Source organism: Mus musculus, chromosome 10 (assembly GCF_000001635.26).
Source record: "Mus musculus strain C57BL/6J chromosome 10, GRCm38.p6 C57BL/6J".
Classification (NCBI taxonomy): Eukaryota; Metazoa; Chordata; class Mammalia; order Rodentia; family Muridae; genus Mus; species Mus musculus.
Window position 1 is genome coordinate 129,357,713 of NC_000076.6, and position 12,427 is coordinate 129,370,139.

Genomic DNA, 12,427 nt, shown 5'->3' on the forward strand with positions numbered 1-12,427 from the left:
AATTCTTTTGCCTGCTCGTGGAAGATGAGAAAGGGTTGCATGTGTCTGGATAGGTTGGTTTCTGTTTTGTGTGTTTTGTGTATGTGTTTGGAGCTATGTGAAAAATTAGAAAAGTGCTAGTGTAACTGGAAAAGCCCTACTGGGAGCTGATTGCAAATGCAGCTCTTAGAGGGGCAGGCAGCCTTTTGCTTGTAATAGAAAGCTTAAAATTAGTAACTCAGAGTTGGAGTCATTCTAAACTGGTGGCAGGAGCGAACCCAGGAAAACAGGTTTTTAAAGATACTTCAAAATAGGGATAATCTTTGGGCCAGGACTCTGGCAGAGTGCTCAGATTGAGAAATGTTTGTGCTTGGGTAGATGTGGAGCTCAGCTCAGAGCAGCCTCAGGGACGTTTGTGTGGCATTTCTTTTGTTTCACAAACCATGACTGGGGAAGTTCCTGGGACCTCACCTCTCCCTGCCTTCAGGGAAGATTCCTTAAGATTCAGAGGCAATATCTTTTAATACTTAGATTTTTAGCTATACTAGAAAATTGTGGTCCTAAAAATCTAGAAAGAAAAATTGATTTGCTTCAAAGTTTTATTTTCAAAAGCTTCCAGGAGATGTTAATTGGCTGAGACCTCACCTTAAACTCACCACAGGAGAACTTAAGCCTTTGTCAGGTGCTATTAAGTGAGACACAAATTAACTGGCAAAAAACAAAAGGCCTTGCAGAAATTAAAGAAAGCTTTTATAGCTGTTATCAATTATAATCAATGGTAATTAAACATTAGCTGCCTATTTTAGTTATTGGTTATTAAATGTGCCCACAACAATTCCTTGGCTAGAGAAAACATTGTTGTAAAATCATCCTTCTTCACTTCAAAGTAAACTTTCAGCATCCTATTAAGGCCTCTGTGGTGCTAACAAAGAATTGTAAGATAAATTTATATATTTTAGAAAAACTATAACAAAAATTGTGTCTTTAAAACCTAAGTGTCTGTTCCTTGTTCCAAATGAAAGATCCTGACAGAATGTAAAAGTTCACAGAAGCCCTGAAATTGGCAAGATAGATGTCACTGTTAGCAGAACTAGCTTCACTGATTTAGAAAAATAGAGGTGCACAATGCTCTGGCCACTCCTTGAACCCATGTGTCTGCCAATGTTTTGACCGTTCCTTGAACCCATGTGTGTGCCCACTGATGAAGCCCATTGCCAGGTGTTTGTAATATTGGTTGCTGAGAAAGAGTCAGAAAATCTCCCCAGCAACCACAGCCGGGCCAATCCTGAGTTGCTACACCTGCATCAGACTCTTTCCTTGTACCCCTCCCATACCCATTTCTTGAGAATAGACATTGTTTAGATCTGAAAATCACCTACTCTCCCCTTCTCCTTTCCCCCCTGAGGGCCTATAAAAGCTGGGACCTCTTTCCCCTCGAGGTCGACTCCTCTACCCCTGCGTGGGATATGAGTCGTCCCCAGGGCTCTGGCTTTCCCCAAATAAAGCCTCATGTGGTTTGCATCAAGCTTGGTCTATCGTGAGTTCTTGGGTGTCTGCTATTGTCCTGAGGCCTGAGTGAGGGGCTCCTCTCAGAGTCTTTCACAAACAGCAATTAATTTGGTTATTACAGAATATTATATTTGATCTATTGCATATCATCATTTAAATAAAATTGACAATAACTATTCCAAAGATAAGTTAAAAATTGTTTTTATGCATGCTTTTGTATCTTCTATAAATTCATGCATGCATGCATCCCATTTACTGTGTTTAAAAACAGCCCTCTTATGGGAGAAAAGTATATGTGAATTGGATCACATTCTTATTCTTTTGAGCTTCCCCCTGCTTCAACACAGATAATTAAATTGTGTACTGTAGATGGTGTTTTAAAATGTTGAATAATCAAGTTTAATTTGTAACTTTATTAATATATATATCTCAGAGCTTACAATTGCTTAAAATTGTTCATCCCTCAAATGCTATTAATTCTCAAGCTTGCAATTGTTTATGCTACTCATAAGAAAAAATACTGTTCCTTTAAAAAGACTGTTTTTGGACAGTTAAGAAATTGTCCTGGGTTGCCTGGAAAAGACCCCCAGGATTTGCTTTTGTGTTATAGAGATTTACAAAAAGCTTTAGCTGAAAAGGATTACAGATAGCTCCTGAAACTCAGGATAATTATTTGGGCTTTAGACTTACTGATCTAGCTGTTTTTCTCCAGAAGATAGTTATTTGCAGAGACAATTTAAGGACTTTGAATGATTTTCAAAAATTGTTAGGTGATATTAAATGGCTTCCCCCCTATTTAAAGCTCACTACAGGGGACTTGAAACCTTTATTTGATATTCTAAAAGGGAGTTCTGATCCTACCTCCCCTAGATCCCTAACCTCAGAAGGATTGCTGGCCTTACAACAAGTGGAAAAAACCATTGAAGAGCAATTTGTCACTTATATAAATTAGTCTTTGCCATTACATCTGTTAATTTTTAATACGATTCATTTGCCTACAGGATTATTATGGCAAAAGTCTCCTCTACGGTAGATACATTCGAGGATTTATCCTAAATGCAATATCTTGCCATATTATGAAACAGTAGCCCAGATGATTATCATTAGAAGGAAGCAGGCACTAACTTATTTTGGCAAAGAGCCAGATATTATTGTTCAGCCTTACAGCATAAGTCAAGACACTTGGCTGAAACAGCATAGTACAGATTGGTTGTTTGCTCAAATAGGATTTAAAAGAACAATAGACAGCCACTACCCTCAAGATAGGTTGATAAAATTTTTGAATGCACATGAGGTGATATTTCCTAATATGACCTCTTTATAACCCTTACACAATGCTGTTCTGGTGTTTACTGATGGCTCCTCTAAAGGGCGAGCTGGATATCTTATAAATAATCAACAGGTAATCATAAAGACTCCTGGCCTCTCAGCTCAATTAGCAGAATTAACAGCAGTACTGAATGTCTTTCAGTCTGTGCATGAGACTTTTAATATTTTTACTGATAGTTTATATGTTACACAATCGGTACCCTTATTAGAGACCTGTGGTACTTTCAACTTTAATACGCCAGCAGAATCCCTGTTTTCACAATTACAAAACATCATTCTTGCCCAAAAACACCCGTTCTATATTGGCCACAAAAGATCTCATTCTGGTCTTCCTAAACCTTTAGCTGAAGGCAATGATTGCATTGACAGAGCTCTAATAGGAGAAGCCTTAATTTCAGATCCTGTTGCTTTGGCCAAAAGTGATCATGAAAAATTTCATCTCTCTAGCCATACCTTAAGGCTCTGGCATAAGATCACTCAGAAGCAGGTAAGAATGATTGTAAAACAATGTCCTAAATGTATTACATTATCTCCAGTGCCACATTTAGGAGTTAATCCACAAGGTCTTATGCCTAATCATATTTGGCAAATGGATGTAACTCATTATGCAGAATTTGGAAAATTAAAATATATACATGTTTGTATTGACACTTGTTCAGGATTTCTTTTTGCTTCTCTGCATACTGGAGAAGCCTCCAAAAATGTAATTGATCATTGCCTACAAGCCTTTTTAGTGCCATGAGATTGTCTAAATTTATTAAGACAGATAATGGGCCATCCTATTCTAGCAAAAAAATTGCTTCATTTTGTAAAGAATTTGGCATCAAACATAAAACTGGAATTCCTTATAACCCCATGGGACAAGGAATAGTTAAACGTGCTCATTGCAGTTAAAAAAATTGGCTTTTAAAACAAAATGGGGCAGTTATATCCCCCAAGGTCACTAAAGGCACATCTTGCTTTTGCTTTATTTGTTCTAAATTTTTTTGCAAACTGATGTTAAAGGTCAGTATGCAGCAGATCACCACTGGCATCCAGTTACTTCTAGTTCTTATGCCATGGTAAGGTGGTGGGACCCATTAGCTAACAAATGGAAGGGTCCAGACCCAGTCGTAATCTGGGAAAGGGGCTCGGTCTGTGTTTTTTCACAAAAGGAAGATGGAACACGATGGCTGCCTGAGAGATTAGTTCTTCAACTGGACACAGATCCTGAATCTTCTAGTAAGTATGACTGTAACCTTGATTATGGCTAAAAATCCTCTTTAGCCAAAAAGTTAAATTAGAGCACAGCCTCCACTCCCAGGGAAGCTGTAAGCCTTTCTGCAATTCTCAAAGTCACCTCCCCCATACCGGTAGATCTAAGTCTAGCCTGATCTTTGCTAATTTGCAAATGAATGGAGTACCTGGACTTCCCCAAAAGAAGCTTTTGTACTGTGCCTTTTACTGTGTCAACTTTGTTTTTCAAGCAGGTCTGTCAACACCCTTCAGCCTGACTGCAGCGGGCGTGCATCCCCGCCCCTAACAGTGCACAGGTGGCAGTTATTAATTTTCATCAGGAAGAATTCTAAGTACATATTGTGGCTTTGGTCTGATTTGGGAATAAGGTGTGCTATGAGAGCCGGTTAGTCAATGACAGGCAACCAGATCTTGGATCATATCAATCTAAGAGAGGAGTACATACCAAAAGGCCTTGGCTGTCGATAATACACCATAGAGCCATGTTTGTGTAAATTATAACACAGACTAGCAGCATGTAACTTCCTATGACAGAACTGGATGGTTTGAGAGGATCTGAGATCCTAAGGCAGGCACGGCCACCAGCCACCATAATTCCCAGGCAGGACTATGGAGCATGAATAAATTTTATGCCTCAGTTCAGTTTTTTTTTTTTAAATATTAATAACAGGCAGGAGGTGTAGCCTCCCACAACCTGAAGCAGGCTGAGCCAGAACTTGACCTTGCTGATACTAAGGAGATTATCTAGGGTGGAGCCTTCCTCCCTAGATCACTGTCGCATCTGCTCTAGACCAGCAAGAATGACACGACCACCAGTTCTTCTAACAGCAGTTTATTCAGCAAGCTTCAGTCTTCATCTCTCTCCCTTCATCTTTTTCTCCCCCGAACACCTGGCCTCTCACTCTTATATACTCAACCCCCATCCACTCACAGCAGGCCATGTCACCTCACCAGGCATGCAGCTTCAGCCAATCAGGTCGGCAGGGGCGCGTCTCCACCAAATATGGACTTGTTTACACCGCCAGCATCATGGTGCACCTGTGCAGCTCTCACGATGGTCGTGGCTTATTTTCAGGTGTATGAGGAAGTCAGGTGCAAGTCATAAGATTTAGCTGCAGTCCTGGGTGCCATCTTGGGACTGCTGCCACACCTGCTCCTCACATCTCCCCCTTTTTTCTTTTTTGGCAGAGAGAATGTCTGTCTTAGATTGCTCCCTGCAGCAATGCCCCTTACCCATCCTTGGGAGATAAACAGCATTGGTTTGATCCCTGTCTTAGGTTGGTGACATGCCCAGGGAGTCTTATCCGTCATTGACTACTTCTCTATTATGCCAAGCCACACTTGAGGAGATTGTCCTGTCTGCATGCGGCAGGTGCACCAGAAGGCCAGGATGCTGATTAATCTATGGCCTGATCTTGATTGCTGCAAGCAAGCCTCATGGGTGAAGGTAGAGGTCTGATCCCCAGTGTGCAAGCATAGGGGCCCTACACAAAACCATCCCTTGGGCTCATCACCCAGAGAGGTCTTGGCCAGCTCCTGTGTCATTTTTCCTGGGGGAAGGGGACTAGGACACTGAACCTTCATGCAATCAGAAGTGCCTTCCACAGGATGCCAACAGTAAGCTATCCTCTGTGCAGTGCTTAGCCTCGAAACCCACGGCATAACACAGCATTATTTCTTTAGAGAGGCAAGCCAAATCTGAGGAGATTGTCCTGCCTCTACTGCGGCAAAGGCCTGCACCACCATGGTGGAAGTGCAAGCCTGCACATGCTGCACCTGACACATACACCAAACATACAACACACACACTATTACAAGCATACATCCCAGGGCTCCCATTCTCACCCATCAGCCCTGAAGCAAGTGATAGATAGCCAGAAACCAGGCTTATCAAACCAAGTTGCAGACTGACTATAAAGCTGAACACAATCACTACTTTCATTAATCTGATTAACTATAAAAAAACACAAAATACCCTTTAACTTAATACTAACATTGTCTTCTATATCTATCTATCTCTTTATCTAATGGCAAATAAGGGGTTGGTAGCAAAAAGGCATGGAAAAACTTGAGCATCATGTCGAACTGGCATCGGCTTCAGGAACACTGAAGGATTCCCCATCTCAGCTCCATCGTTTGTGCTCATGGGATCATCCACCACATTCACAGGGGCAATTGGATCAGGAGCCTCATTCTTGCAGATTCTCACTAACCTCTTCGGCACCCAAAGGGGTTCCATCTGGCCCTGTGGAAACACACAAACAGACTCTCTCACCCATGTCAACACCAGATCCGGTCTTTTCCATATGCCTGTAAGCACATCTTTCCACCTGGCATATCCTTGTAGGCCAGGCACTCTTTGAACATGTCTATCCACTGCTGCACGGCCATCTTTATTCAAATTTTAAAAATTTAAAGTATAAAGAACTAAGGAAAGTCTCATCTTAGGGGTGCGGCTATGGCCTATTCCCCCTTTTTGTTTTTGTAACATCTCTTTGATGGTTCTATGGGTTCTTTCAATAATCCCCTGCCCTTGAGGATTATAGGGCAAGCCATGCTTCACTTGCACTTCCATTTGTTGACAAAAGGACATAAAGGTCTTTGCAGTATAAGCAGGTCCATTATCTGTTTTAAGCTGTTGGGGTTTACCCCAGGCAGCCCAGGCATAGAGACAATGCTGGATAGCATGAATTGCTTTTTCCCCCGACATAGGGGTGGCATGCATGATACCTGAGCAGGTATCCACTGAGACATGAACATATTTAAGCTTTCCAAATTCAGGAACATGAGTAACATCCATTTGCCATACCTGAAGGGGCAATAAGCCTTGAGGATTCACTCCAAAAGAAGGAGGATGTTAGAACATGGCACAATGCCCACAGGAAACAACTATGTCTCGTGCTTCAGCATTAACTAGCATTAACATGAAACTTATCATGAAAGGCTTTGGCCAATTCTAAGGTGGTAGATAAGAACACAAGTTGCATGCCTGTGCAGGCATCCACAACATCATTCCCTCTACTCAAAGGTCCTGGGAGCCCTATATGGGTATGAATATGATTAACATGCACTGGAGCAGAGCACTGCCAAATGAGCTGCTGCAATGTAGCGGCCAATTCAAATATGGAACTATGCGGTCGAATTTGTCCCGCAACTTCTAATCCTTTAACCAGATTAACCACATATTGAGAATCAGAAATTAAATTGAAGGAAAAAGGACAATTTTCAAATACTTCTAACACAATTTGTAACTCCACCAGTTGGGGTGTTCCAGGTTGATATTGCCTAAGAACTGGTTGTTGAGATTCAATAAGATAGGCTCCACATCCAGTTATGGACCCATCCGTAAACACACTCACCGCTCCTGAAATGGGCCTTTCCTGTACTATCTTAGGAAACACAACAGCATGAGCTTTATAAAAGGTAACCAATGGATGTTTAGGATAATGATTATCTATTATGCCATTTAAGCTGCAAAACAGAATGGCCCATTCATCCACCGTGGCTACCAAAACCTTTTGCTGATGACTTATCATAGGGAATAATCAACATGTCTGATTGACATCCAAAATGCTGCAAACATTGTTGAATTCCCATCAACACCAAATTTGCTACTGTAGTAGGATAATGTTCCACAGTCTTACCCATGGATAATTTTGGATGAATCCAGAGCAAAGGTCCTTCCTGCCAAACTAAGCCAGTAGGCTGCATTTCTGTTTGCAGTATCAAAAGATTGATGGGCACTCCCTCCTTACATCTCACTAATTGTGCTTTACTCAGCTCCTCTTCTACAATGGACAAAGCTTGTCTAGCCTCAGGGGTCAGACTCTGCCCTGAATTTAAATCTGGATCTCCTGATATCTTAAACAAGGGCTTTAATACAACATTATGTATCCTTAAATATGGCCTAATCCAATTGATATCTCCCAATTGTAACCTCCCCCAGCCTGAAACCTGCTTGCTCAGGGGTGGAGCTTGCAGCTCAATCATTCTGCCATGCCCACTGCTGGAGCTTGCCACTTTGCTCTTCCGAAGCCATCACGTGGTCACCCTGCTACTGGACCCCAAGATTATTTGGCGGGAATCAGGCCCCCTTCCCCTGCTTCATAACTGCGTGCAGAATAGTAAAATTGAGCTTTGATCAGAATGACTGTCGCCCGCTTAGCCCTTCTTCTCTTCCAGGTTTTTAAAATGCCTTTCCAGCCTAGAACCCAAACATGTGGTCAGCTGGCCAGACACAACATTTGGTGAACCAACTCAGGACTGAGAAATGGCAAAGGACATTTGGAAGAAGCACTGCTGGTTTGGAGCTCCATAGAAGAAGAAAATAATTAAAGGAAATTCATACCGGAGAAGGTCGGTATGGGCTAAGTTGAAACAGCGTTAAACCCGAGCGCTAATTCACTTAGGTTCGGCAGTGAGGTTTATCAGGGACTAGGGACTGTTAGGCAGTTAGCCGTAGCTCTCAGAAGCTACATTTTTAGGCATGAAAAAAGAAAGGGTTTATTAAAAGAAAATTTATAATCAGGCAGATTGCTCCAGTAAAAAAAACAAAAACAAAAACAAAAACAAAAAAACAAAAACCAAAATAACAAAACAAACAAACAAACAAAAAAACCAAAAACAAAAAGCTGCATCACAAGGGAGGAAAATGTCCCAAAAAGCAGAGAGAAATTTCAGGAGTGCCATGCTTTGTTCTCTCTGGGCCTTAGAGCAGAAGTACTCTGTCCCCTTTTGTGCCTTGTCTAATGTCTGGTGCACCAATCTGTTCACGTGTTCAATTCATTTATGTTCGTGTCCAGTCTGTATGAATGAATGTTCTATGTTTTATGTTGGATAATAAAGATGGTATAAAAAATTATATCTGCAAAGCCGAGAGCTGCCACGTGCTTCATCCAGGAAACAAACACATGGCAGGAGGGTCCCTGCTGGAAAAACTGTTTGTTTTAGGAAAAAAAGGGCAAGTGCACAGCCTCTTAGTTTCAGGGTAAAAAAGCTGATAAATGTTCATGATTAATGTGCTTGACAAAAGGTAAAGTGCCTTTTATTCTATGATTGTAGCTACAAAAATTAATATTCTCTGATTGGTCTAAATGTAACTGCTTCATTTGGTTCTTTTTTATTGGTGATGTGCTCTGCGTGTTTTCACAATCAACTCATAAGTTGTTGATTAAGATTAATAATTGTTACATTGCTACAGATGGTTAGTCTTAAAATTGATAACTCAAGTTTAATGTCTTCCCAACACGTGGCATAAGGCAGGCCAAGAGGCTGGGTCTCTAAAGATATTTCTAGTTTAGATAATAATTAATGTGGTTCCTATCCTAAAAAGTAAAATTTAAGATAAGATTTAAAGCAATGCCTCTTTATTAAAACATTAAAGCTTGCATGTATTCATAGGTATTAATTGGCAGCCAAACTTCATAACATGATAGTAATGCTTCTAATATTGATTTTATAGATGATAAATTGTTGTAAACTTGGGTTTTGCTTTCCCAAGGTTGTAGATATTATCCTAACATTGCAAAAGGAACTTGAAAATTAGGGTTAAAACTGCCAGTGTTCCATTGACTTCGGCTTGCAGTTTGATTGCAAATTTAAGATTTTCTACTCACCCATATATTGTTAATTAAGATAATTATAAGAGTAATCATCTTATGAGAGCGCTAATACAGCTTATTTCATACAAAACTGGGACAGAGTTATCTAGCTATGTTTGTCTTTGTGCATAGATTAGACCCTCAAACAATCAGTTTGGCTATAGTTGCTGCCTGGCAGGAAACTGCAGTATGGGCAATTTTTTCACAACACTAAAGTTGTGAAGAACATTTTAACTGTTAAGTCATCTTAAAAAAGAGTATCAAAAATTAGAGGCGTAGACAGTTAAATTGTTCCTCTAGAATCGGTCCTTATTACAGGAGGGCCAAGATGCTCAGATTAAAAAATATTTTACGTTTGAGTCAATGCAGGGCTCTGGGCAGCCCCAGAGTGGCATGTGGCTTTCTTGTGTTTTGCAAACAGTGCCTGAGAAAGTTTTTCCCCGTGTTCAAGAAAATTTCTTTTTAACAGTGTTGCAGATCTATTCAGATGTTTAGAATAATGCTCAAATTCAAAGAGTTTTGCTTCTAGTGAACTGGCAATCACTAGAAAAATTTGCCTCTAGGTATGGCTAATATAGTTTACATTATATAAGAAAAATTTTTATTGTCTAAGAAGCTGAGTTTGAATATTTCAGTGTATATTGTTTCCTAAGTGGAAAGTATTTTATTAACTAATGCTTCTCAAGGGAAGTTTACCTTAAATCCTTGCTCTCACCCAAAAGATTCAGAGACAATATCTTTTTATTACTTAGGTTTTTAGTTTACTACAAAAGGTTTTACAAAAAATAAAGAAAGCTTTTATAATTGTTATTAATTATATTAATTGATAATTAAATATTAGCTGTGCCCAAGACAATTCTTTGGCCAGAAAAAACATTATTGTAAAATCATTTTTCTCATCCTCCCAGCTGATCGTTGGCCCACGTGGGCCCAACTAGCTGCTGTGGGCAGAGCCTTAAGACATGCAATTTCCCCTGTTTCGGCACAAATAATCTAGTTGTGTGCTGTAGATGGTGTTTTAAAATGCTGAACAATCAAACCTTAATTTGTATATTAATAGTCAATGCTATATTTCTGAGCTCACAATTGCTTAAGATTGTTCGTCCCTCAGATACTATTAATTCTCAAATTTGCAATTGCTTATGCATATAAAAATATATATGAAATAGAAAAAATGCTGCCCTTTTAAGAAGGCAGTTTTTAGACATTTATTAAATTGTCCTAATTGCCTAGACATTTTTAAAACAATGCCAGGATAAATTTATATCTCAGACAGTCTATAGACTGTCCATATAAAATAGGTTGGATATATAACCTCGTTCTTTATATATCCATAACAGTTATGGTTTGAGATAATATTTTAGTATTCTTAAAAATTGTACATGTATAATTCTTTCCCTTTAGTGTCCTCAGTTACTACTTGTTTCCACATAATAGTGTTAATTCTTGAGGACTTTTGCTTAATAATTTGCTACAAATAAATGCTCTTATTTCTAGTTAATAAATACATGAATTATGTACATGTGACTCTTAATAACTTTTCAAGCTTTCTAGTTACAACCACTCCTTAAGAGAAATGATTAAAAGTACAATTAGTCACTGCCCCTTTATAGCCAAGTATTTAAAATGTTTTCTCAACAAGTTATTAATTCAAAAGATTAGATATTGTGAAACTTTAAAACTTTAACTTCTTAAAAGACAAAAAAGAGAAAAATTGTATCCCTGTACATACTATTTAGTGCATTCCCATGCACACTATTTAAATCATACCTTTATTTTCAAAATTTAAAATTTAAATGTCAAAAAATTTAATAAATGCTTTATAGTATCTCAAAAGGATCTACTTATTGGCTTATAGATTGATCCTAAACAGCTACCTAATTAGGAAAGAGAAAAACAGGTTCTCTCCACAGAACGCTGCAAAAGCATATTGGTTAATTTGTGTGACGAGCTGGTAGGTAAGTTGACTCAGTGTCCTGATTGAAATGACTAAGAAACTAAATTAGATTCATGTTTTAGATCCATCCTTGCTTGCCATTTTTCCAGTTTAGACTATCTTCTAACCTTTTAACTTTATGGCAATAGTACATCAGAGACTATATATGCTGACAGTAAAATTAGTCATTTAATAGAGTCATAATGATTTTTCTCTTTTCTTCAGTGTGACCAGTCATTCTAACTCAATCTTAGACTGGTCTAATATTCAGTCCAATATTAAAGATTCCTATATTCTAAATTATCTAGCAAAGTTAATTCAGAGTACATTCCCCACTTCCAGAGAGCCTCTGGCCTTCTGAGCTTAAGAGTTGCTAATTTGCAACTGAATAAAGTACCTGGACTTCCCCAAAAGATGATTTGCATTGCTACTTTCTCATTGCCTAGATCTTGTTTTTTGTTTTTTGTTTTTTTTTCAAGCAGGTCAATCAACATCCTCCAGCCAGACTGCAGCGGGCATGCATCCCTGCCCCCAAGAGTGCACAGGTGGCAACTGCTATCTTCATTCCAAGGACATTCCAGCACATCTCATGGCTTTGGGTTTGATTTGAGATTTAGGTTTAGCTAGAAAGGCAGATATTTCTAATATTAGAAGAGATTGGTTTTTATTCTGGTAGACGGGCTTAGTCCCTTAGCTGGCCTCTGGTTTTCCACCCTTGCTGTTACTGCAAGGTCCCCTTAGTTCCTCAGGCTGTGGGAATAACAGAGATGAGGAAGATGACTTCCAGCTCCTATTTTAGCCACAAATCGTGGTGTTACTAATGGCATAATTCTTGTCT